Source organism: Sturnus vulgaris, chromosome Z, assembly GCF_052056855.1.
Source record: "Sturnus vulgaris isolate bStuVul1 chromosome Z, bStuVul1.hap1, whole genome shotgun sequence".
Classification (NCBI taxonomy): Eukaryota; Metazoa; Chordata; class Aves; order Passeriformes; family Sturnidae; genus Sturnus; species Sturnus vulgaris.
In genome coordinates this window covers 22,815,514-22,841,630 of record NC_142283.1, presented here as the reverse complement: position 1 = coordinate 22,841,630, position 26,117 = coordinate 22,815,514, and the positions used below count along the sequence as shown (strand labels likewise).

The following is a 26,117-nucleotide window of genomic DNA, read 5'->3' as shown; positions in this document are numbered from 1 at the left end:
GCTGCTGGTCCAGGGCTGCAGCAGGACAACTCTGAAGCAGATGCTGTTCTACTGATTATGTGTGGGCTTTGTTAATATGGCACTTTTGACTGAGCAGACAACTGCGCTTGCACAAACTGCGTTTTTGCTACAGTTCCACTCATTCTCAGAGGACCATATCTTTCTGCCTCAAACTAATGCTGTCTGCATGGATAGCACCTTAGCAAAGAGAAAAAGAAGACAACTGGGAAGAGGCAGACAATCGCTAACAGTTATAAATTATTCAAAAACAAAATGTTCAAGTAATATTAGCCTAAAGGTATAGTTACCCATTTTTCTCCAATGGATGAAATCACCTAGTTAGCATTCAAGTGTTACTACCCAGCTAAAGCTGATTGATGTTAACTGAGCAGACTGGTGGAAAATTTCATCAGGATGCCCAAATTCTGTTCTTTCTTGCTTAATCAATCACACCTCTGCTAAGTTGTGCCGCATTTTGTTAACGAAAGTTTTAGTGAAGAAATTGGTCAGTGGCAAAATGAATAAAACATTCGCCTTACTACTAGAGTAATGATCCTTAAGTGCCTGAGAAAAATGAGCTGCAAAGACTTCTTCCTTTTACACAGAGGCTTGAAGTAACTGCTAATAAGGTAAAATGGGTAATATTTAAGGGTGGGGATGAAACAGGATATGCTCCTCTTACTTGAAGTGTCAGCCTAATCCCTTGCACAAATACACATCCATGGGCTCCTGAGGTATGAGTTTGTTTTTATCCCCTCACCTCTTTGCTATTGCAGCTTTTACACGAGCATTAATCACCTTCATTTTTTCTCGTTCTGTTTTCATGGAGCTTATTGTGTCACCACAAAGACATTGATCAAGTGGCGGCTGACAGGATGCAGCTATTTACTTTGAAGCAATGGAAACATACAGGGCAGGGAAGCACAGTGAAAATCTGCATTGGCTAGCACTTAACAATTCCTGAACAATTCATACGTCTCCTTGAACACGTCCCCAAAGGCAAAGAATAATGACTTAGGTTTCCTTACAGAAATGTCATTTTTATCTGAGGCATAAAGTAGTAAAGGAAGAAAAAACCACTACATATTAAGCGTGATTAAAAAGACTTATTTAAAGATAATTACAGAGGAATGTAGAACCAGAGACTGAATGGTGGAGGATTATTTACTGTCATTTCAAATTAACTTACTTTAAATCCATCTAAAGCATACTTGAAGTTAAGATGAGACCTTTCTTCTGATTTCTATTTTAAAAATAGAAAGGGAGAAAGAAGAGACACCACTGGCTTCGGGTGTGTATTTCGTTAGATAATAGAATTGGTAGACAGCTGCTGACAACAAAATGCTCATTTAAGAAAGCACTGATTTGAAAACTAGTGTGAGGTCATGTAACCTCATTATTCTCTTTACATCTTCTATTAGGTCAAAATACCAATACCTTTTGCAGTAACTTTCATCTCAGGCAGCATATGCCAGCGCTTCACTTTCAACTCTGGCTTTTTTATTCTTCAGAAGGATTACAATCTGCAACACCACCGCTTCATTTTCATTACATTGCTGTTCTATCTTTTAGGGTGAAATCAGTTTCACATTGTGTTATTCTTATACTCCTTAACAAGGTTTAGAAAGAAAAAGAAAAATGAATCCTTTTAAATTAAGAGGTCTCAGTTTGATAGCACTTCCAAAAAAAAAAAAAAAAAAGAAAGAAAAAAGAAAATAAAAGAAAGCTCTATTATATGAATAGTTTGCTTGAAAAGGATATGCGGCAGTGGAACATTCAAATCCCAACTGTCTAAGCTGAAGTCATTGATGTGTATTATCTGCTGGCTGCTATCATTAACAAGGCGGCTTTAAAGGGACAATTCTTAAAGCCTGGACAATTTCTTTGGGTAAAACTCTGAGGACGGCTTCTCTATCCTTTAGCTGAAAAAAGAAATTCTCTTGTGTGTGAACACATATAAAAAAATTTGTCTCCTCTTGCTGGACTTTCACAGTCTTTTTCAGAGTTTCTTTCCTTGACTCATAATACCCTTTCTGTGCAAGACTAAGACTATTTCTGAATATTTACATAGAAAGATAATAAAGTCCTCTGGCTGATTAGTAGCATGAAAGCCCTCCTTGCCATTGTTCCATGGGTATCTGCTCTTGCTTTCCTCAACCTCCTCAGAAGGAAGATTTTAGGAGAAAGCCTAATGTATTCTATCCAATGATTTTGTAGGAGGTGATGTGATTGCATTGACCTAGAATTTTCTTAGTTTCATAGTTTTATTTTGAGTAAAGTTGTGTTTTCTGGCTCCTTGATTAATTTTTATTTTTATGGAGAGGCAGAGGAGAGAGGGGAGAAGCTAGGACTTAGCCCTCTGACCCCCACAACAAAATCTGATGCTGTAAACTGCTTACAATAAAATAGCCATATTTCCCTTTTCACTGTTTGAGTGTTTTATTGGGAAAGCAAACTTCCATCTTGGCCTATTACCCATTAAATACAATAAATTTCAAATGATAGAATATGAAGGAAAAGAGGTCGTAAACAAAATTATGATGATACTAAAACAGTTTAATTTATATTTTTTTTCAGGTAAAGGTTAGCCAAAAGATGCAATTATTTTTACATATTCATTAAGGTCTTTTAGTTGCCATTGTCAGATGTTTATTTGATTGCAGCTTTTCTAGTGTCTGGCTGGAAAACTGATGTGGTTTCCTGGAAAGAGAGGTATATCTTTAAGGAGAAACTCTACTACAAACTTCTGATAAAACGCTTGTATTAAATGCCTAAGTTACACAACTTCGAGAGTCACTCAGCTTGGTCAATATACCTTGGTCAATATAACTTGAAATGCCAAAGGTTTTGCAAAAAATAAAGCAACTTCATGCATTACAAATTGAACCAATCAAGAAAACAAAGAAACAATATCTCTGCCCTGATGTGGAATAAGATAGTTTTTTTAAATTTACATCTCATATTATTTTAAATTTAAAATTGTCATAGTATTTTATTTTTTTAGCATCTTTAAAAATTAATTAGTCCCAGAACTATGATTCTCTGTATTATTTTCAATGCATTGTGAAAAATAATTTTTGTCAATCAGTGGGAAAAAAATTATGTTGATCATATAATGGCAGATATCGTGTGTAGTAAGACCATTGATTAGGATGACAAAATTCCAAGCAGTGTACATAACTGAGTGCTAAGAAATATGATAGAAGATGGAGTTCAGCTTCTGGGAGTGGTCTGGAGTGACCTCTCCCTGTCTTCAAACTCTGACTTTGAAACTAGATACCAGGAAATTCTGGACCCAGACTGCAGCAGGACTTTGTTACTGCCTAGAGCTCCTCAAGTTGAGGAAAAAGAATGCAAGAAACAATTTGGACAAACGGACAGATCCAGGTCTCAAAAGTAATTAAAATTTCCTGAAGGTTATTTGCTTCAAATTTCTTTGCATAATCTTAGTTCTTATTATATAGAGATGGAATACTGAAGCCCTGCTCAAAAAAACAAGTATTAGAAAAATTTCACTGAAAAAGGATGTCCCATCAGTCCAGAACTGTGATTTCCATAAAGGGATTTTCACCCTGGTGGAACATTGCCATGAGATTTGATTGTTTCCAGCTGTGTTTTGGGTCAAGATGCGAGATTTCCACACTTGGTAAACAAGGACAGTCTCTGTTTGAGCTTCACAAAGCCTACAAGTTATCCTACTGTTTTAAAATACAGTGAATGAAGCCACATTCTTAATTTTGTTAGCCGAAAATGGACTGTGAGCAGTCAGCATGGTGCATAAATCAAAGGTCAATACACTTGACCTTGAGAAAATACACCTGAATAAAAACTACCAGGTATGTATTTGTGGTCTGCTTTACACATTCAGACATTGAAATACACTTGGGCTAAAAAAAAAAAATTAAAAAAATACAAAAATTCTGCCTTTCCTTGCTTAGAGAGAGCTCCACTTTGCACTCCAGGCCTCCAAAATCATTGAACTGTTTTTCATCAATACCTCAAAGATTAAGATTTCTTAAACTATATTTTAAGGAAGGAATGTATACAGAGTCTGTTTTGATACATTTTTGCAGACTACTCCAGTCAACAAAATAATGCCCTTTCTAGCCATGACAAAAACATATATTGTAGGTCTTGGCATAACTGATGCAATCCTTAGATAAGGTAAAAAGCCATTCTGTGAAAATCTGGATCTTAATAGATGCTACACACAACAATAACATCAAAAAGAGAGACAGAAAGAGAGAAGAATCTTGACAATGTATTTTATTCTATTTTGTACACTGCCTTTGATTAGCACTTTCTAAAGGGACAGTGAAGCATTTGACAGACCTGCATGTGGCAAGAATGGGCCACAAACATTTTCTCCGTGATTAACTGTTAAAGACTTACAAACATGCTACTTGTTAAGTCTACACTCACCTTTATAACACTATAATAGTTCAATACCTTTCTCCAAGAATTAAGACAGTATGATTTAGATGTTTGCTAGAGGACCAGCAGCACTCAGGGAAAAAAATTACTTGAAAATTCTGTAAGTGTAGGGGGAAAGAAAGGACATTAAGTTTTTATTAAAACAGATAACAGGACTGCTATCAGTGCATCAGTTTCCTATTGCCTGCTGAATGAGAATTCAGGACGCTGTAAAGGATACATCATCAGAAAAAGCCTCTGGATGCACAGCAATAGCAAAATAACAGCTTCATTTTCCTGCAGAACTTAATTTTATGAAATAATTATTTAAGAAATGCAAAGCAATTATAAACATGTGAGTGCGTGTGTATGTGTGTGGGCACATGCATATGGGCATGGCTTTTTAAAAGGTTCACTTTTTAAACTGGAGTACACACTCTTGTATATCACACTTGTATATATCAAGTAGCCCTAGAATTAAAAAAAAACAAAAAACATGCTAGAGCTTTTTGTCTATTCTCTAAAGAGGTATTTTTTTGTCCAAAACAATGAAATCTACAAGTTTTGAGGTTAACTACCTATGTGCTGAATGTTAAAGATAGTGGTAGGGTCACTGCTTGTCACATGTAACATTTCAGTTTCTGTTCATAGAGGAGACATTGGCCAGGGTTTTCATAAGGTGACTGTATATTGGATTTGCATTAAAGCGCAGAGAGGCTGAAAGCTGGCAGAAGACATTTGTCTGCCCAAAATCATCCCTTCTGTACACTTTCACTGACTTGCACAGTTTCTTCTCAGTCATTCTCACTTGAGGGAAAATGAGACTCACTGTTTTGTGATGCTCACATGAGTTTTAAACTCCTTCATAGTCATTTATATTTTAGCAAATATATTCACACCATGAATTGTTTGTCTGCAGCAGCTCACACTGTCATCCTTCTTATAAGAATTCAGGAGGAAAAAAATAGGTTAAGTGCCGCACTTCTTTTCAACCCCAATTTGATTAGAGGTAAGACTATGTATTTGGAAATATTTAAAACATTGACATTGCAGATGGGAGAGGAAAGGTTTTGTCACTGTCAGTCCAAGCCTATCCCTCACAGCACATCCCTCCCAGCAGCTGGGAGTTTAGGGCACACATGAGTAGTATACATACTTTCCTGAGGGCAGCCTGGCATGGATCCAGCGTAGATGGGAATGTTATACTACCACCAGTTAGACATGTGACAGGAGAAAAGCAGAGATGCACAATCTGGGCTTAATCTAGTTGCAGTGAAAAGAGCTAAGCATAAGTGTTCATTCCTGCCAAGGCCTTTACCAAAGTCTTAACCTTCATGCAGAGGGAACCATGAAGTTAAAATCTAAATGAGCGGCCCAGGATGCTCACGCTAAGCAGCAGAATAATTACGTTTTTCCATAATAAATACAGACCTGGACCATAATTTTTTTCCCTCCATTTCTGTCTTCTTCCTAGAGAGAAGTTTATAATTTTTATAATTTAAACCATTTAACCTGAATTTTCCCATTTCCTTTCATGGGGCAGATTATAAGCACAATGTGGGTTGCACTTGATCAGAAGAAACATTACCCCTCTTCTCATTTGTGCATAAAAAATCCTTCCTTTTATTCTATTAATTCCTCAATGGCTTTTCCTCTCTAGTTAAGTCTAGCTCTCAGTTGTTCTCTTAACTTTCCTTTATGTACTTGTATATCTATATCCAAACACCAACAAAAATGCACATTAAACTGTGAGATCAAACCATCAAGAGCTGACTTGATTCCCTTTTGCTGCTTGCAGGTTTAGATGATTTGGTGTTGTGGAGGACTGTAACAGACCACAAGCAAAGCTGATGAGCTTTTAAGGTTTCATTTGAAATTCAGAGCACTCAGGGACCAGGCATTTACAATGAGACAAAGCAGTAAGCACAAAGAATGCAAAATATATTAGTCTTCGTTTAACACCAGGAAAGTCACTACTCCTCTTTCATGTACTTGATCGGCAATTTTGTGTGCATTACTTGCAGAAAGTAATTTTTCGTATGAGTAGACTTTTGCCAATAAAATGTCACAATGACTAAAATGAGGACAGTAAAATATCTCTAGTTCCTTTTTTCACATAAAATTGCCATAGATTCAATAGTATATAATTACAGAGACTGAGAGAAATAGAGTGTAAAGTATGAGTATGCCGTGTCCTGTTATAATAAAAGGTATTAAACTCTTTATTTATTTCATTTTACTGCAAATACTCCTATGGAAGGCATTAAACACTAGAATCATGTAGATATGTAGGAAAAATCATAAAAATCAGAGGGGATCACAAAACCTAACATACTGTCATGAAAGTTGTTATGAGTGAGGGCACTTAAAAGAAACAGTAAATATTCAAATAGTTTTTGGGTACAGTTGGTTGATTTGCTAGTGTTAACACCAAGTTGTATGGATAAATCAGGAGTATTGCTTGCTGCTGGCTTTTGGACTGTGATCATTACCATCACTGTCAGGTGGTCTCTTTCCAGTCTGTGATAAATGCACCTTTGTGTATTGCCTTTTAAAGTACAGTGCTGCTGTCATGTATAAAATGTATTTTCTTTGGGAAGTTATCCGGTCATGGAAAATTTCTTAAATCCCATAAAAGGAGCAGTGGTCAAAGTTCATCATCCAGGCACAGAATGTGATAATGACATTTCTTTACTCCAGTTCATAACACCCAAGGGACAAAATAACATAATCTTTTTATGAAGATACATGTGACCTTGGTACCTTCCTTGGGCTCACTGAAGAAATTCTGTAATTGTCTCTGATAATGAATACATCTTTCTATAGTTGCTGGTAAGAAAATACACTTCTCCCAGTTTCTATCTGAGCAAAACTTTACTGAACTTTTCAGTCTACAGAAGCAAACCAAAAACCAACCTGTTCACAGACTTGTTCAGGACACATAATTAAACTGCGTCTGTGCCTAGGTGCACAACTCTGGGGTCAAAGCTTACAATGTGCTTTGGGATTCTTCAGGTAAAGAGGTAATAATTACTATGATAATAAACCTTGGTCTGCAGCAGTCCTGCAAGGATAGTTGATACTAAAGTGGCCATGATAGAAAAAGCTGCTATGTAAAATCTACCATGAAAGTTTTGGAAGGAAGTAAAACCGTAATAAATTTATTTTTAAAAATATGTTAGGCATATTCTTTCACAGACTTACACAATCAAAAGATTAAAAAAAAAAAAAGTGAAACTAGTTTAAAATTAAGTCTGAAGCTGAAAGACTACAGAGGAGGCAGTGATAGTTTGCATAGATAATTTCTTCTCTCAGGCCACAGAAGCAGTGAACTGAAATAGATTCACTGGAAGACTTTGGGAATTTCACATAAAGAGCAGAAAATAGTATTTCCAAAGATCCTGACACACAGCTAGTCCTTCAAAAACTGAAGATCCTTCTGTCTAGCTCTTAAGCTTCTCAGTACTTTGTGTTTGATCTTAGGCCACTGACTTTGGAAAGCAGTTTCAATCACTGTTCACATACAAGCGACTTGATGCCAAAAACAACTTTGTTTGGCAGCAGGAGCTGACACATATGCTTTAGTTCTCCTGCAGTATCACATGTGTCTTTCAAAAACTGTGGTTACAGACTGTAATAAAGATCTAACTGTTACAGCATATTAGTGAGGAAATATACAGTCCCTGACTAAAGGTCTGGAAAAAGATCCAAGCTTGGAGCTCTGGTTTTTATTCAGATTCCTTTTTCTAGGTAGCACGTTTCACTTAGCTTTTGGCAAACTTTATTGGTATCATTGTTTATTAGAGGTGGATGAATGTTAAAAACCAATAAGATATTTTCTAGCAACTTCTGGGCAAAAACAAACAAGGGAGAGGAGGGAGTCCCAGTTGCCCTATGACAGCTCACTGCCTGGTGGTATGGAACTCAGGGAGAACATGGGACAACCATCTGGCTGTAAACTGTTCTGGGATACCTAAATATATATTCAAGACTACTTTAGGAAGATTTTGCTTTGTTACCATTGCATACTCAAGAGAAGTATACCTAAACATACACAAATATTCTTTCAGAGTTCTTCTTTTTCATCCAGTCTAATGTCTTCCATCTCCTATGAAAGCATCAGTTCATAGTATTCCATTGTAGGTATCATTTAGAAGTATGTTAATTTAGAAATAAAAACAATTAATACAAATAATTAAGTCAGCTTTATGTCTATTGTCATGTACAGAATAAAAAATTGCCCAAAACGTTAGCTATCGACCTCACACAAGAGCCTTGCTCTTTAATTGACATAACGGTGTCCTGGGGTACAATGCAAAAATGTGTATTCTATCACCATCTGTTAAAATGTGGGAGGGGTGGTGATCCTTATCTCTGTGGGAGATATCCTCTGCTGATGTGCCATCTGATAAGATCGGGGGATGATCATCGTTATCTATTCACAACCCATCCCTCCTCCAGAAGATATATTCTGTTAATGGGCCATTAAGTCCTATTGTGTGACTGATAAGATTACATCACCCCATTGGGAGATGCCCCAACCAGGGGCAGGAGCCAAGCCTTTCCTACCTAGATAAAAAACTGGGGTTTGGGACCCGAGGGCAGACCTTTCTACTGGATCCCAGAGGAAAGTCGGACCTTTTTCCACATCATCGCTGGATCTTCGGAGGAAAACTGCACCTTCTACAGGAGCACTGCTTCAACAGAACCACATCTGTCATCCAGGAGGACTGCAGCCACCATTTATACAGACTGCTACCAACACCCTGACTGACAGGGTGTCAGGTTGTATTTCTGACTGTGTTGGTGGTTGTTTCTTTTATATTATTGCATGTATTTTATTTTTTTCTCTTTTCTCCTATTAAATTGTATTACTGACTTGGAGTCTCGCACTGGTTTTACTTTCAAACCAACACAAACGGTTACTTCTTTAACACCTTAAAAACAATTTCTTATTTATCTTCATTTATTTTTTCTGTAGTTTCCAGAATTTTGGAGTGAATTTACACATCTTTTGTTGAAACTGGATGGTTGCTATTGTCGTTATTTAGGTAATGAGAGAAACCAACTACGGTCTTGCAATACGTATTAAAATTTTCATAGATTATTGAATTTTCAGTTATCTTATCAGATATAAATGTAACTTGGAAGGTTTGTGGAATTCATTCTTCTTTACTATACAAACTGGTTTGAATAATAAAAATTTGGAGGTTTTGGCAAAATAAAGTGAAAGCAAAAGAAAATCTGAACAAGATGACTAAAGAGATTCCATCTGGCCTACTTTATGGGAATTTTATTGTCATTATGAAATCAATATTTGAACTGAAAATTTGAAGCCTTAATCTTTGAGTAAAATGTCCAGATGAATGGTACATGAAAAGAAAATTCAAAAATTACCTTTTTTCTAGTAAGTGCTAGCGCAAAGCATCTCAAGAACATTATAAATCAGTAGCTCAAAAACTTTTATTTCATAATGTCTTTGTCATAGTAATAACTTTCTCTAATTAATGTTAGTTGCTAGACAAGCAGAGAAGAAATTTCATTTCACTGATAATGAAGCAATCTTCAGTAAGATGTTAAAACATCCTAAGTGGTTAATGACATTTCTTGTGATCCATCTGCTGGCTGTCCTTCCCCTTGCAACAAAAAGAGAATCCTTTTTATTAAATGTAAATCTTTATTTAGATAAACACTAAACAGATGAAGAGAAAAGCACCCTGACAGCCTTCAAGCTTAGGGACTGTAGGTGTGCTTAACCACAGTGTAAAAACAGTATTTTTTTTCCACACAGACACCCTTGTGAATGCCTAGCAGCATGGGTGCTTTGATCTCCAACTAAAGAGGAAACACACACTGATTTGTGAAATGTGTATTCACACACACACACAGATATAGATAGTTACTATGACAATGTGCACTCATATTTTATGTCTCCTGTTTTATCTTTGTTTTAATCCCCTGGATATCAATGGCACGGAGAAATGTGCTATGGACTTACAAGAAAAAGGAGCAGGAAGGATGTAATAGTATGAGTAGATACTTTAAGGTGAGAAAATGATGGCTTCTCTCCATGGACACTGCCATGGGAAAGCTTCCATATGCCAGCTCTGGCCCAAAGACAGCCCCAAAGGGGTTGTCAGATGTGTCTGTAGTGTACAAGGATTGTTTGGTGTCAAAGTCTACAGACTACAAAGGCTACACAGAGTCTATGGGCTGTGCCTGGCTCCACTCCACCCACAACTGCAGGTCTGATAGCCCTGTGTCCACCTTGTTTTTATTCTCCCTTTCCTAATCATTGTCAGATCTTCAGCCTCCAAGAAAAAGTTTAGTAAGAAAAGTAGATTTAAAATTACATTTTAATTAAAAACAATAGAATCGTAGAATCATAGAATAATTTGGGTTGGAAGCGACCTTAAAGATCAATCTAGTTCAAGCCCCCCCTTCCACAGGCAAGCACACCTTCCACTAGACCTGATTGTTCTGAACCCCATCCAACCTGGCCTTGAACACTTCCAGGGAGGGGGCATGCACAGCTTCCATGTGCAGCATATTCCAGTGCATCACCTGACAGTACAGAATTTCTTCCTAATTTCTTATCTAAGCCTACCCTCATTCAGCTTAAAGCCATTCCCCTTGTCCTGTCAAATATGCCCTTAAAAAAAGTCACTCCACATTTCTTTTATCTGCCTTAAGGTACTATAAGGTGCTACAAGACCTCTCTGGACTCTCCCCTGCTCCAGGCTGAACAGCCCCAACTCTCTCATCCTGTCTTCATAGGAAAGGTGCTCCAGCTCCCTTATCATCTTCATGGCCCTACTATGGATTTATTTCATCAAGTCCACACTTTTCATGTGCTGGAGATTCCAGAGCTGGATGCAGTGTTCCAGGGGGAGTCTTACAAGAGCAGAGCAGAGGGGGTAGAATCACCTTCCCTCAGCCTGCTGATCCTGCTGCTTTAATGCAGCCCATGCTTGGTTTTCTGGACTGCAAGAGTGCCTTGCCACACTGTGTAGAGCTTTTCATCCACAAACATCCCCAGGTGTTTCTCCCATAAATCCATTTATCCCCCAGCCTGTATTTACTCTTGAGATTGCCCCAGCCCAGGTGCAGGACCATGCTGAACTTCATGATTTTCGTGCAGACCTACCTCTCAAGCCTCCAGATGGCCTTGTGCAAATACTCATAGCAAGTTAATCACTAAACCATTTTTTACTTTTCCAAATATCAGTTAGGGTCTAAAATATTGGGCTTTTATGTGGGCATTTAACCAGCACTTTTTAACCATTATTTGAAGATTAAAAGGAGTAAAAATTGTATGCCTAAACTCCTACCTCAGATTAAATCACTTAAATTCACAAACATTAAAATATGACTGTCAGAGAACACTATGCTGTACTTGCCACATTCCAAAAACAAATTACTTGAGACGTCAGTATAATTCGCTATAAGACTACTATTTCAGAATAATGAAAAACCTGTGAAAATGCTTTCTGCACTTGGGCCTGTTCTCACTGCCATTTTTCCTAGCAGGAGTGGGAGATTTTGAGAAATGGCGATAGATGAGTCTTAACCACCATCTCACAGCACATCTCAGACTCTTTCCTTTACTTGCACAGGACATATCCAAATAAATCTATTGCATGTATACTGTTTATATTGCACAGCAACCAGTAAATCACTAACAATGAAGTGTACCCTTTCCTGAAAATATTGAATTTACTGAGCATAGACAGAAAGGCAGTGCAGAACTGCACTGCAGGCCTAATGCTTCCTGGCATGTACATCTTTGATTATGCATGTTAGTAAGCAAAGCCATTACCTCCAGAAGTGCCAGCAGGAGTAGGGCTGTGGCATGACACCTTCCCTTGACCTTTCCCGTCATGGAAAAACATCAAATATGCAACCTCATTAAAAAATATTTGGATGCTACTGACTATAATTATTATAATACTCTCTTTCTGAAAATAAGTTAATTCGTATTTGTCTTAGAAATCTCTAATTCCTGGACTAGTAGTACTAACATTTTTTGCTTTATCTGGCCTGGAGGGTTTTGGCAGGTTGCAACAAGCCTTAAGGACCCTTCCATGCTTTTGTTCATTGGTAAGTACCTAATGTCTCAAAATTTTCTCATAGACTTCTCAGTCTTTAAACAACTTTCTATATGGTCTTCAACATATTTGCAACACCTGAATGAGCACCATCTTGTGGTCTTTAAACAAATCCTATCAGATATATAGTGTTTCCTGCTAAGAATGTAATAGTGGCTTAAAACAGGCTGTCCAAACCTCCATGATTTAATGCACTTCCTTACCTTTGGGGCCTCTTATCCTTAGCAGTAGCTCTGGCAAAACAGTAGTTCTCCTTTGGTCAGAGGTAAGGTATAACTTTTCTTCTGAGCTAACAAACCTGAAATTGAGACCTCTAAAGCACTTGATTAGATATCAAGTAACCCTGAGGATTTGCACACAACCTCACAACCGTCAAATCCCTCCTGGATTTGTCTTCAATCTTCAAACCCCAGGTTTGTACCTGAAACAATAATGTCTTTCTTCACATGTGTCTCATAGCCCCCTTTTGGCCATATTAAAAACCAGATTATGGTTGGTTTCAGCTCCCAGTAAAATACTCATGTATTAATGGGTGAATAAAAATAAGAAATGAAAATTTTTACACAAGTGAACTAGAGACAAAATGTCCTCCTTTCTATTAATGCATTGGTATAGATTTTTTACTAGCACCAAGACTAGGTGCTCTAGTTCTGAAAAATAAGCAAAAGTACATGTAGTAGAACTAGCTTACTATATTGGCTGTTATTGCATTTCCAGTTACCCAGGCAGAGTTGTTTGTAAAAGCAAAATTTTCCCCACTCTTTTTCTGCTTTTACTTCCTTCTCTTAATATTTCTAGTCTTCAGGATTTCATTCCCCCATCCTTATTTTGTGTCACATTTCTCTCCAGTGAATTGCATCTGTTGGGTCTTTTAAATGTGAGATTGAGGACTTCTGGTGAGATATGTCATCACTGTTGATAATCTGAGCTAAAATCCATGCCAAGGTCAATGAGTGTAGGGTGGTGGGAGGGCAGTTCTCATCTGTGCCTATGTGAGGAGTGAGATCATGTTTCCTTCAATCGCCTTGCCAGAGTAATGCAAAATCTGAGAGGTTTGGGTTCATAATGCCAGATTCCTTGGCATTTATAATTTAGTTTGAGATTGATTTTTTTTCAGCTTCACTACAGCTATACAGGTAATTCCAGAGATATGCAGGAAACACCTGAGCACATCTCTGCAGAACAGCAACTAAAAATTCAGAATTTATTAGGCAAAGCCTGATGCTGTACTTTAAAAAACATTGTACCCTCTGTCATTTGGGTAAGGAGGGAAACAAAGCACTAACAAGCTGTTGAGCTTCACTTGTAAAACTCTTCATAATGAAGTGAACAGCAAAGAACAGGTAAGAGGGAAAAATCAATGATTTTAAATCCGCAGCACATTTTGGTAATGTTTGTCTAGATTTCTCAGTCATTAGCTAGAAAAATCCTGCTTAATGTTCCTTCTTCAGCAACCCATTTATTTTTATAATCCCTTCTATTCCCAGTTCCTGTACTTCACTGGTGCAGCTCAGCTAAACATCTCCCTGTCCCACGAGCACGGCTGCCCTGGCAGTGATGAGCTGATTGCTGGGCTGAAACTGGCACATTTTGAAAAAGCACTGCAGAGCTTCAACACTCCCTTTTCCTCCAGGACCAAAGACTACACCACAGCCTGCCCCTGTCTCAGGAGACCTAGCAGTCTGGGGCTTCGAGCAGCCTCAGATGTTCTGAGTTTAGTAGGATGCTATAAAACTTTGCTGTGGTTTGATTAGAACTATAAAATCTACAAGCAATTATAAGGAAAAAACCTGCATCTACCACAGCTGGAGAAAAAACCCTCCTGTTTCTGTTAGCTAAACAGATTAATCTTAAAACCATACTTGTAATGCAATTTGTCAAAGCATACCAGCTAAAACTATAATTTAACGTGATTTAGCATTTAACTTTTTTATCATCTTGTTTATAAGATGTGCTGATGAATGCTACGTGATCATATTAAAGATATCAACATAAATGCATGGGGTGAATATTGACCATTTCAAAATAGTTCTAGTTGCTGATAAAGCAACATTGCATCTTTTTTCTCAGCATTGTATACCAATGCCCATATAAAAATAAATTCTAACACAGTTTCTCTCATGGCAAATATATTAGAAATATAGTATTTAATACAACCACAGTCTAAACACTTACTATGTGACTTATATTTAAAACTGTGAAATAATATTTATGTGCATGGACTAGTATTTTCAAGAACACATCCGTGAAACTCTGCACTTATTTTCTGTATGAAGAAAAATTCTTCACTTATATTCTGGAGAATCAATTCTGTATTAGTTACATAAATATATACAGTCTGATCTCCTCTTTCTTGTTAAGAGACTAAAGTTCCCAAAAGAAAGCCTACAGTTCAAAGGTTTATGGAATTTTTTGTCACATGTATTTTTCTTGTTTGGTGTGTTGGAAGATACTTCAAACTCCATTTCTCCAACGTAGGTGAAATGCTTTACAGTTTACTGGTATACTACTGTATGTAAAAGACTTTTTGAAGAAAAGTCCTTAGAGTATCTACAAGAGCTTAAGGTTAAGGAAGATTTTCTTTTTCCAAGTGAAGACTTCTTGGCAGAAAAATCAAATATTTTGGGAAGAGTATAATGAAAGGGAAGTGACTACACTTACAAAAAAGATTTATTTCATAAAGAACCTATCTTCTACATAGGAACTATGAAAGTGGAAAAACTTCAGGAACCCATAGGAAAATACAGAGATCAAGTACTCTGGAACAATTTTGCATCATGATGTTAACAATAGGAATTATTTGTTCTCTTTCTGCTGGTGCTGATGAAATCTGTCTAATTCTTTCACCTCTGAGCAAAGTGCTGTTGAGTATAAGCAGAGAAGTGTGGAATCACACATAGATTTCTCTAATTTAATCAGTTCTATACTCAAAGGACTTAGTTACAAATCTGTAAATCTTTCTGGCAGCTCTCTGCAATTGGTGGATGACTGAAAGCCTAGCTCCTAGTAAATTAGTGGTAACTTTCTCATTCACTCCGAAGAACCTTTGAGCAAAATCAGGCCAGCAAAAAATAAAGGCCAAAGAAGTTTATACTTCAAGGTTTGTTTGTTTGTTTTTATAGTAAGTAAAGAAAAGAGTAAGTAAAGCGAAGAGATTTTTAAAAAAGCAAATAATATACTGTATTTTTCTAATGGTGCAAAAGAAATACAAATGCTACAAGACAGTGAATAAAAAAGGAGACCTTCATGCTCTTCTCCAACTACAGTTCATTATAGTTTTAGGCACTTCTCTTTTTGCACCATTTAGCTTTTGGTTGAAAAGGAGGGCTGGCAGTAGAGAAGGAGAATGTCCCACTAACTAAGTGTAAACAAAAACGGTTCTGTGCACATCAATCTAATTCCTGGTACATTAAGTTCTATCCTAACGTGGAAATGGGTTCCTCTAAGTGTTGGCAAGCAGAATTGTTGAACACATAATTTGATTAATACTGCATTCAAAGGCAAAGCCATTCATTCATGAAAAAAAATGCAGTGGGGTCACATTGCAGACCAGGTCACTTTAGACAAAGTTATTTTAAACTCACATCAGATCTCCAATCCAAGCGACCAAGTGACCCACACATACCAGCACAGGGATGTGGAAATCTCTTAGGAATACTGAGAGACACCAAAATAAATTGCTACCAAAGTATATGAAAAGACCTCTTATTTAATATATGTCTGCAAAGAAAATCCAAAGAAAGGACAGAGGAAGAGTTTTTTTCAGAAGGCAGGATGGGGCAACAGCAACAAGAGGGGTGTTTGTAAACAGATTTCATAGGCAGAGCTGAAGGAAAAGAAGTAAAATCCTAATTTATTCAAAAAGGTCAGAAAAGTATTTTCAATAATCCCAGCACCAGGAGAGGACAGCAACAAAAATGGAACCAACTAGAAACAGTACTCCTTTGGCCTGGCACAACTATCCTAAAAGTGATATATGTGCTAGGTTAAGGGATAAGACACTGACCTCTTTAATCAGAATTATGGATCCTGTTGCTTCTGACATGTATTTTAGCAGCCATTTTCTGAAAGTAGAATTCAAGAATAACAGACACACAGAGACACACAGAAAGACTAAATTACTATCAGTACAATGAAAACAATATTTTTTTATCAAAAGAAAATGGTACTGCTCTTCTTGCTCCCCCCAGCATGTGGTTCACTGCAGCACAGCTGGTTAAAAGGATTTTATTAAGAGAGAATAAAAAAGCAGGGCATTAAAAACTGCTTCATGACAAAAGGAAATGTTAACAATAAATCCTATACCTGAGCATATCATCCTGTCCTGAGACAGGTGTACGTGTCCCTCATCCATCCTGTGGCAAGGCACACTGCAGAGGTCAGCAGATAGACCCAGTATTAGTGTGGACTTGGGATTACTGGAAGCACTGGGGTCACACATCTTGAGTCAGGCTTTTTCCATTCCAAAGACTACTTCCTGCAGTGCCTTTTGTACTGCAGTGGGTACAGGAGGGGTTCTATGAACACACTGAATGGCCTCCAAAACGAAACAGATTATAGCCTGATTTTCTAGTAATAGCCAGTGACTATCAACCACAAAAATGCTTGAAATTACTACTTTAGTAAGAAGAATGTAAGGGATTTTTATATGCCAATAGCAGGAAGTGCATGTTATTTTGAAAATTATGTCTCCATTTGCACTAAGGCCTTAGAAGAGGGAGAAGACATTTATCAGAAATTTTTTATATGGTACCACTCTCGAGTTTCACACACTCCGTTTTTCTTTACATCATTACATACTCCCTTTTTCTTTGTTTTCAAATGCTCTTTTGACTCATTTTCTGCTATCTCTCCCTCCTGCCCCCCACACAAGACACATCTAGTGATGGAAACCTAAAACTCACCTGTAACTAAGAAAATCCAATATATGATATGCCTGAGGGAAAAAGAGAACCAAATTTCTTTCCTATTTTTCTTGTTTTCTTCAAAGCCAGTGGTTGCAAAGTAGAGTTTTGACTTACAAAACTCACTTTTTCCTTTGTTAAACAGTAGAAAAATGGCAGAACATGGGATCAAGTGTAATATGAGTTTAGAAGTGCCATTTATCAGGCTTCAGTTTGAGTCAAGGTTGCCTTCTATATTTTCTAAGCCACAAACTCAATCTCTCATAACTAAGGTGCAACAAGGTGAGAAACAAGTTGTGAGATTGTGTAAGTGTTAAAAATGTTTTTACCAAGAATCTGGATCCATGAAAAATTCTAAAATGGGAAAGGGGAAGGAGGCAGAGAGTTCTACAGTGATTCACACCTTGATTTCGTGGCTTTTTCACTTCAGTATCAATAGTGTCCACACAGAAGATGCACTATTATTTCACATAATGGAGGTGGCAACTAAACGATAGGCTTCTTTGCACACTGCAGCTATACTGACATCTGTGAAAACGTCCAAATCCAAAGGGATAAATAATTCACAGCTTTGCTGAAAGATAGTACTAAAGGGGTTTGATAGATAGATAAAGAAAAATGCAGCTGTGAAAAGTGTGGTGCATCCAAGCTTCAAGGAATTTGGACTGGCCTACTGTGTCCTCACATTTCTAGAGAACAGTTAAACTAACCCCCGCCAAAACTTTATTTTTTAGCTTCAAATTATCTCTATGATAAAGAACAGGAAGATTTAAAAAAAAAAGTCACAAAATTCCCAAGAAAATGGGTCTGTAAAAGATGCTTCAGAAAGGCAATGAGAGAGGGGGTTGGCTTGTAGTTTTCTAATTACTTCTTTAAATACATTCTTAAATTGGAATGAGAATTATATCTTAGAGATCCTTTCTCTGTGGTTTGACAAATCAACAGTTTACCCATTGTAAAAATAATTACATGTTTCATTTATTTTCCCTGGTTCTTTTAATAGAATATTTTAGTCTTAAAATTGCAAGGACAGCTGAAAAGCTTCTTTGAGAATGCAGAAATCTGTGCATTACAGAAACATCTGTGATGCCTAATTCTGTTAACAATTAATGTAATGGGTTTATTTGTTTCTCGTGGTGTCCTCTGCATTCCAAACATTTGAGGATATTCACTCAAATAGACATTTATCTGATTTTAACCCTGGAGGGCCCTTGTCCTGTCCACATTCTATCCACACAGAGCTGGAACACATTTCAAAACTAATCCTCATCAGATAAGTGGACAGCAGTTGCAGAACAAAAAAAAGGGTCAATTCTATACAAAACACTAGTTTTTCCCTTTAAGCACTTCACTGCCTGAACTAACTGTAGGACTAAGCAGAAACTCATTCTTCCACACATTAATATGGCACATAGAGCCTGAAAAGACCTGGTTTAAGAATCACCAAACCCAGTCTCCCATGTTGCAGACAGTTGTGAGCACTCCTTTTGCTAACAGGTCCTTCTCACTGCTGAAAACATTTCTAGATATGCTTTTAATTTGTATAGATTTTCAGGACATAAAATCTTGTTTATATCTTTGGAAAATACTGTGAGAACAATAAGAAACCTTGTAGTGTGGGTAATATTAAAAAATATGCCAAATTTGTTTATTGTATTTTTCCAATTTTCCTCCTACAGGGAGAGGACTTAAAGAGGTGTGGACATGTCCTTTTGCCTTCTTGTCCTTTTGTCTTTTCCTTCCATTCCTTTGGTTTTGGACTTCTAGGTTCTCTTCCCCTATCCTAATTTCACCTTGGGGCTCCCCAGTGTTCCAGTCTCCTATCTCTCTGATCCCCACATCCACCTCCTTCTTTGGACATTCAGTTACTATCTCTGAGCCACAGAGTCACAAATCTACCCTTTTATTCCACACCTAATTCATTCCCAAACTAAACTGTCAGCGTCTCTCTGAGCTCCTGTGGATAACTGTCAAATTAAGGTCGATATTGTAACATCTTCTTCCCGAGGTATTTGAGGCTACTTTCTTACTCATTTACTGTGGATAATGGTGCATATATTCATATTTCAAATATGTCATCTTTAACTTGGCCTGCTCCTAGTTTTCGAATGTCAAGGATGTGGAATATGCTAAAGTTCTACTGCACAGCACCTGCCCTTCCACACCTTCACAAGACAATTTTTTTCCCCCAGATGATCATCTATTGTCTTTGTATTTGCAACTTTCTTTTGTTTGGAATTGAATAAAGGAACATCAGTGCTTCAATGTGCACAAAAAACTGTTGCTTACAAAGATTGCATCCATGATCTCGCAGCATAGCTTCTCCCTCCTCTACCGTGATGTGACGTCTTGAAGTTGTTCACAGCTTTTCCTCACCCTATATAAACATTATTTGACATTTAGCTTCAAGAGTTTGAAGCCCATCTCCAGCTTATGATTATTTCCTTCTCGTGGTGAATTTTTATACAAGGAGCTTCAGGCTCACACTCAGGATCCTCTTTATGCCTGTTTTTTTTCCAATAAAACTCACAGAACTACCTTATTATCTTTCAAACAATTTCTACCAGTGTCCTTTCCCTAACAGAAGCTGGATAATGCTCATCCCATTGGTGCATCTGAGCAATTAACTGCCATTTACTAACTGTTTTTATCTCCTTATTGCTTTTTGCTCCCAGTCTCCTATATAGACCAGATGATGAACTGGCCATAAACCAAATTCATGCTTTGCATCTTAACAGAGAGCTCAGCAGAGGAAAATCCCATCTCATATGTAGGGCCCCAGTAGCTGTGGTAACACAAACCTGGGAAATCCTACTTCTAACATACAGCATGACCATAAATAATAACCATAAATTCTTTGGAGTTCTGAAAAACATTGCTTTTAATATTTCTACGATCTTTCTTACAGCACTGAATGTTCTCACTGGAAACCTTATTACATTTGGCCTACACAGAACAGGGTGACATTCAGATGACCTGACATTAGACACCTCCAGTGTAGTAATTTCATTCTGTAGTAATTCCCTAGACTTCCTCTAGTGAAGACAATATATGAACAAACACATCTGGGCACAGCTCATCTCATCCTGAAGAGTCATCTATGGCAGATGTGAGTCATGGCCTCATGGTGTTTATTTTCTCCTATTGTGTATGAAGATGGTCAGAGCTGCAGTGCAGAAACACATACAGGCAGTGTAGATGTCTAAATTTAGGAGATATAAATTCCAGTCCTGCTATGATGCCTGGTGGCACAAGGCAGCAGGGCACTTTTCCCTGGACATATCAAGTTCTGTCTTTATTTAAGGTGTTCTCAGCACTAAACTTGTACCAAGGGCACACATACAGGGAACGTTTGTTTCATCAAACACAGCCAAAAGACCATAACAATTATTTTCTGTTCCACAAAAACATTGAGCAGCTGCTCAATTCTGATATAGAAAATACACTGATCTATAGCTTCAGCTGGCATGAGAACAATGAGAGCTTGAGTCTTGTATTTTCCTTAATCCTTATTTAGTTTTAATTCATTTTAAAGTTTATTCACCAACATCCCCTTTGCCAGGTTTCTTCTACATGACCTAAAACTAACCCTTGGACAACTTTAAAAGCAAATAGAGTTCTTAAACAGTATCTGTATGTTCTTTTGTCTCGGGAAATGTAAATTAGGGCACTGGGTGAATAACACTGCTTGGCTTTGTGTCATGAAATGTAATTGTGGAGCTATGGCAGGGTCAAGATTTATGAAGCTATCAGGACTGGAGTGGGCAGGGGGCCAGCTTACACCTGCAGCACTATTTTTGCTGCTTTCCAGACAACTGACTTTGAAGTAAGGGGCACTGATTCCTAAGGTAACATTATTTAACAGCTTGGCAGGTATCCCTTTGAGATGGACAGGAACTGTACAGATGGAGGAAGAAATTAAAATAAAAGACAAACAAATTGCTAAGTTGAATTTATATAAAGCAAATAGAAAGTATATTTGAATAGGAACAAAGATAGTGATAGAAATAGTAAATCATTTGAGCAACTCAACAAAATTCCTAGCTACACATGAATAGGAGGGAAAGACGAGTTATCTTAAGGAAGTTAGAGGAGGTCTTTACACAATGACACGTCTCAATAACAACTTATTTTTAATCCAAGGAGCTAATCTAAAAAAATGCCTCTTTACTGGTAGCTAATGTGGTCTGTTGAAAAAAAAACACAATAAAACAAACAAAAAACCCCAAACAAACAAAAATCTCCTTCACCACAAACCAAAAGAAAACAAGCAACAAATAAAATAAAAGCGCCAGCATATGTGTCTCTGCCTCAGTGACTAGATTTCTATTGATGCCCATCATATTATTCTTTCTTACTTCTTCACAGCTCACTGACCAGATTACAAAATCACCAGCTTCAGAGGCTGCTGGGGAAAGCAAAATAATCTTCACAAGAGTTAAATGCACAAAATTAAGTACTAACAGAGAAAAGATTCAGCATTTCTTGTGTATGCTCTGCAGTACTTTTCTGGTTATTAAATGGAGCTTACATTATCATGGCAGAAATTTGACAAACCATTTACCAAAAAAACTTATGTATAGAAAGTGGGGGTTTTTTTTGTAGTGAGGCAATATCTGAGAAGTCCTAATTGACTTGAATGTATTCAGTGTTTCCATTTTTATATTTCTCCAAACTACTCTGTTGATTTCCATTATTCATAATTTCCACTGAACAAAAGTGTCAGATCAAATAGAATTTTTTCTATTTTTCACTTTATGATCATAGATTCATATTTCACATATTAATTTAAATTGCAGTCTTTTAAGTGCTATAATCTTTGCTTCTCCTGAATATTTTTCCTCAATCACAGAACACAAAATGCAGATGTGCACAGAGTGAAAGAAACCATCAAAACACCCAGTAAAAATGCCGTAGTTGTTCACTACATGTATAATTATTTACAGAACATTTTTCAATATTGTTAATCTATATATTAGGAAGTTAGTTAAACAAGAGAAATTATTACTTTCTGTGTAATCCCTCACAGAGAGAAACAAGGATGCTTAAACCCAAAGTGGGCAAGAAACTATAGTGAGTTCTCACAATACAACTGTGCCTCTGCTTGTGTGCTCAAAACAGGTGGATATACTAGATACTCCATTGTTTCAGATGCCAGGAATCCATGTCTGTTCTACCTTACCAAACACACCCGTTTTTGTAACAGACAGATGTCAAACACAAAAGGGCCAGCTACTAAGTTAAAACAAATTTATACAAGTTATTTTAAAGACTGTAGTTTTCGGGTGCCAAATATCAGTAATGCCCCATTTCTGTTCCACATTTTGAACTCCTAGTAAATCTTGGTTCAAGGCATTTTTTATATTTACAAATTCCTAAACTCCACCCATCCAACATCATAAAGAATCAATATATCCTTGGTTCTTTCCATCAGGTCTTGGTTGTTTTGTTGTTTCTTTTTTGTTGTTTTCTTGGTTTTTGTGTTTGTTTGGTTTTTTTTTTCTTGTTACATTTAACTTAGATTCCATATGTTAATGTTAGAAATCATTAGCAAGATCTTCTATACTCTCGGCCAATAGAGTGCAAATTTTTATTAAAAGTAAATAGAAAGACAGTTAGTGCAGAAATGATCATTGAAATGTTTCTTTGTGAAATAAAACTATCTTTTTAATGCTTCAGTTCCATTCAGCTAGAATGAGATTTCTGTTGGCATCCAGAAAATTCAATATGCCAATCTGGCATTGCATTTCTCATTGGAAGCTTCCACTGCATTAAAGTGTACTAAAAGAGGCTAAAAATTGGATGAAAATCGTCTCATTAGTTATGTTTCTAAAAAGTCAGAGCATTACCACGGCACAGTACTCAGAAAGTTGATTCTGGAAGGAAGATTATGTATTAAGCCTGGACTTCAAGTTAAATGAAAGTGAGCATACCTAAGCTCTCGGCACTGGATTACTACAATACATTTTCATTGCTTCTGGCACTAACCAGACAATAGGTGTGAAAATAGCAATTAAATTGAAAAGCCTGACTACTTACCACAGTACTTATATGTACTTCTGTCTTTTCCTGCTGTTTGCATCTAAATTTAAAAATAATACAAGAACATATTATATCTAAGGTTTGATAGATCCTATTACAACTCCTTCCTCCTCTTGGAGTACTTTTTTCAACAGTGTGTACAGCAGAAAAGGGCAAGGAATTAATCAGAATGCCAAAAGAGTTGGGTTACACAGTGTGTAGAAAGCACTTCAGCTACATTATTTGCTCAATTTCTGTAGGGAGTTGTGAAATAGAGGTCTTAAATTTAACGTGTCTGGCTTACTTCCACCTGGATTCACTTCAAACCCATTGCCTGCAGCTTGCTGAATACAGAGTGGGAAATCAGTCATTACATTAAGAACTGATGGCAAATGATTCCAATTCACATTTTTCAGCTGGTATGTTTTTTAACCTGGAGCAACACCAAATTGAAAAATTTTGCAAGCTGGGCACAAAAGCTGTGTTGTACACTAAATATATTTCCAGTTCTATGAAGTCCACAAGGGGATATTTCTCCAGCATTTCTCCAGTTGCTATGCTACCCACTGAAGTTACAAGGCACGCTATATCTTCAGCTCTCATCCTGTGCTTTTTCTCTCTGCTACCAGTCAGTGTCAAAGCTGCTCAGCTGCTGTGATCTCCCGTTTAGCACTGACCCAATTTCAATACATTTATATATGTCTGATATAGACTTATAGGCTATTTGCTGCTAAGATATGAACACACCTTCGGAATTAACCTGCTGCACTTTGTGATTTGAAGCATGCATTTTGGTTCGATGGTATTGCAGGAGTTGTATATCTTTTCTGTTGTCTAACAAAAATATAGTTGTTACTCAAATGCATTTCAATAGCTCATGAAGACTTTACACTTCTCTATATAGCACTGATACACATTCCTTACTTAATTTCTTGAGAAAACTCTGACAGTTTCTAGGACTTACAGAAGTGAATGAAAATTTTACTTCCCAGAGTCTTATATAATTTAGAAGCCAAATCATGGTACAATAGGAAATCCATCAGACCTGAACTCTGCTACTAATGTCATTTTAGCCAGGGGACCCTAGTGGCTGTGTAACACTATACGTGTTTAAATGTATAATGATTTTGTGATGCTGACAAATGTAAATTTAAAAGTTACAGGAGAATGTTTTAATCATGTCACAAGACAATAGGTCCAAAACAGGTTTCCAGTGAATCATAACATGAAATTGATGCAGAAAAGTTTTGATACAAAGTACATTTTAAAAAGTTCCCAGCCTCAACTGATTCTTAAACTATTTTTAATGAATGCAATGTAACCAAGACACAAGTTTCATTCCTGTAACAACTTAGTGCATACTCTATTTTATCCCCACAAAACATTTATAATTCACTGACAGTATAAAGGGAAAAGCATTTAATTTGAGCTAATCTTTCACACAAAATGCAACCATGACAAATATATTTCTGAGATAGTGCCACTTAAATCAGTTTTGCCTGGATGATGTTATGAGAGACTTTAAATACTATGAGTAGCTGATTCAGGGAGTTGTTTCAGTATATTTTCTTATTTGTATTTCTGTAAAAAATTTGTATGTTCAGACAGGTTTGGTTGTAAGTATAAAGACTTTGGTCAGTGTAACATTTTCTATCAGTAAATCAGTATGTGAAGGGAGATCTTAGCATCTGTATGGAAAATTGGAAGAGAGAAAGAGGGAAGAGCAGATTTCCCGGAGTTCATACAGTGAGCAAGTGACAAATTTAGGAATAGAAAGAAATGGATTAAAGAAATAATAGCTCTGGGTACAGTTTTATCATAGCTTTGCAGTGAGTGGAGAGTTTCTTCCCGTCTCTTCCATGATGAAAGACCTTCCAAAAGTAACTTGATCATGGATTGAAAAGGGTCAACATTCTTGTCATACTTCATTCAATGGCCATTGCCTGGGATAAACTTTCATCTGTCCCAGAAACAATGAAGCCAATGTTCATGTTTGTATATTGAGGTATCTCTTCAGTAGATTGGAGAGTTGCATTTTAATAGAAGGAAAGAGAAAGATAAAGAAAACATATATCATTTAGCTCTCCAGTGGAAATGCCTCAAAAACTACACGAATTTCAGCACAAAACTTGCTTCTTTAGAATTCATATTTATCTACATTATTTTGAAATTGAATCTGAAGTAGAAAATAGAAAGGTAAAGGACTTTTAAAAATAATTTGTCACTCAGAGCAATGGCTATGTCAGTGACACAGCATGAAGGGTTCTACATTTGTTTGAGAAGTGCTGGGGACTCAAATCCAACTGAAATGCATATGTTAACATGAAGGGTTTGGAAACCCTTTGGATGAAGGGTTTTGTTCAAGACCAAAACAAGAATCTTCTGTTTCTAGATTTGATCCTGATGCAGCCCAAAATCATGGAAGTCTTGTGATAAAGGCTGCAATTGTCAGAAAATCACATTTGAGATGCTCTGTTAATACAAACCTAACATTTGTGCTGGTGGAGCCAGGAGAGAAATAGACCTTTCTGCAGGTCTAACACCCTGTTCAGCCACACTGTACCAGTGTGCTGCTAGTATATCCTAGCTTTAAGTGATTTTTTTAGTGGTGTCTTAAAACTGTGGCTAGAGCAGTAACAAAGGGAAGGCGAATGCGCCACCACAGACGCCC

The 26,117-nt window shown here is 37.0% G+C and overlaps 1 long non-coding RNA gene across 1 annotated transcript; it reads right to left on the bottom strand.

Moving 5' to 3' along the window:
- Positions 1 to 2,576: 2,576 nt before the first annotated feature.
- On the bottom strand, positions 2,577 to 23,575 carry LOC148219741 (uncharacterized). Its single transcript, XR_015799518.1, has 3 exons — positions 23,465 to 23,575; positions 16,528 to 16,585; positions 2,577 to 2,700 (listed from the first exon to the last, which is right to left on the bottom strand). It is a non-coding gene; the product is annotated as an uncharacterized LOC148219741 (long non-coding RNA).
- Positions 23,576 to 26,117: the final 2,542 nt, after the last annotated feature.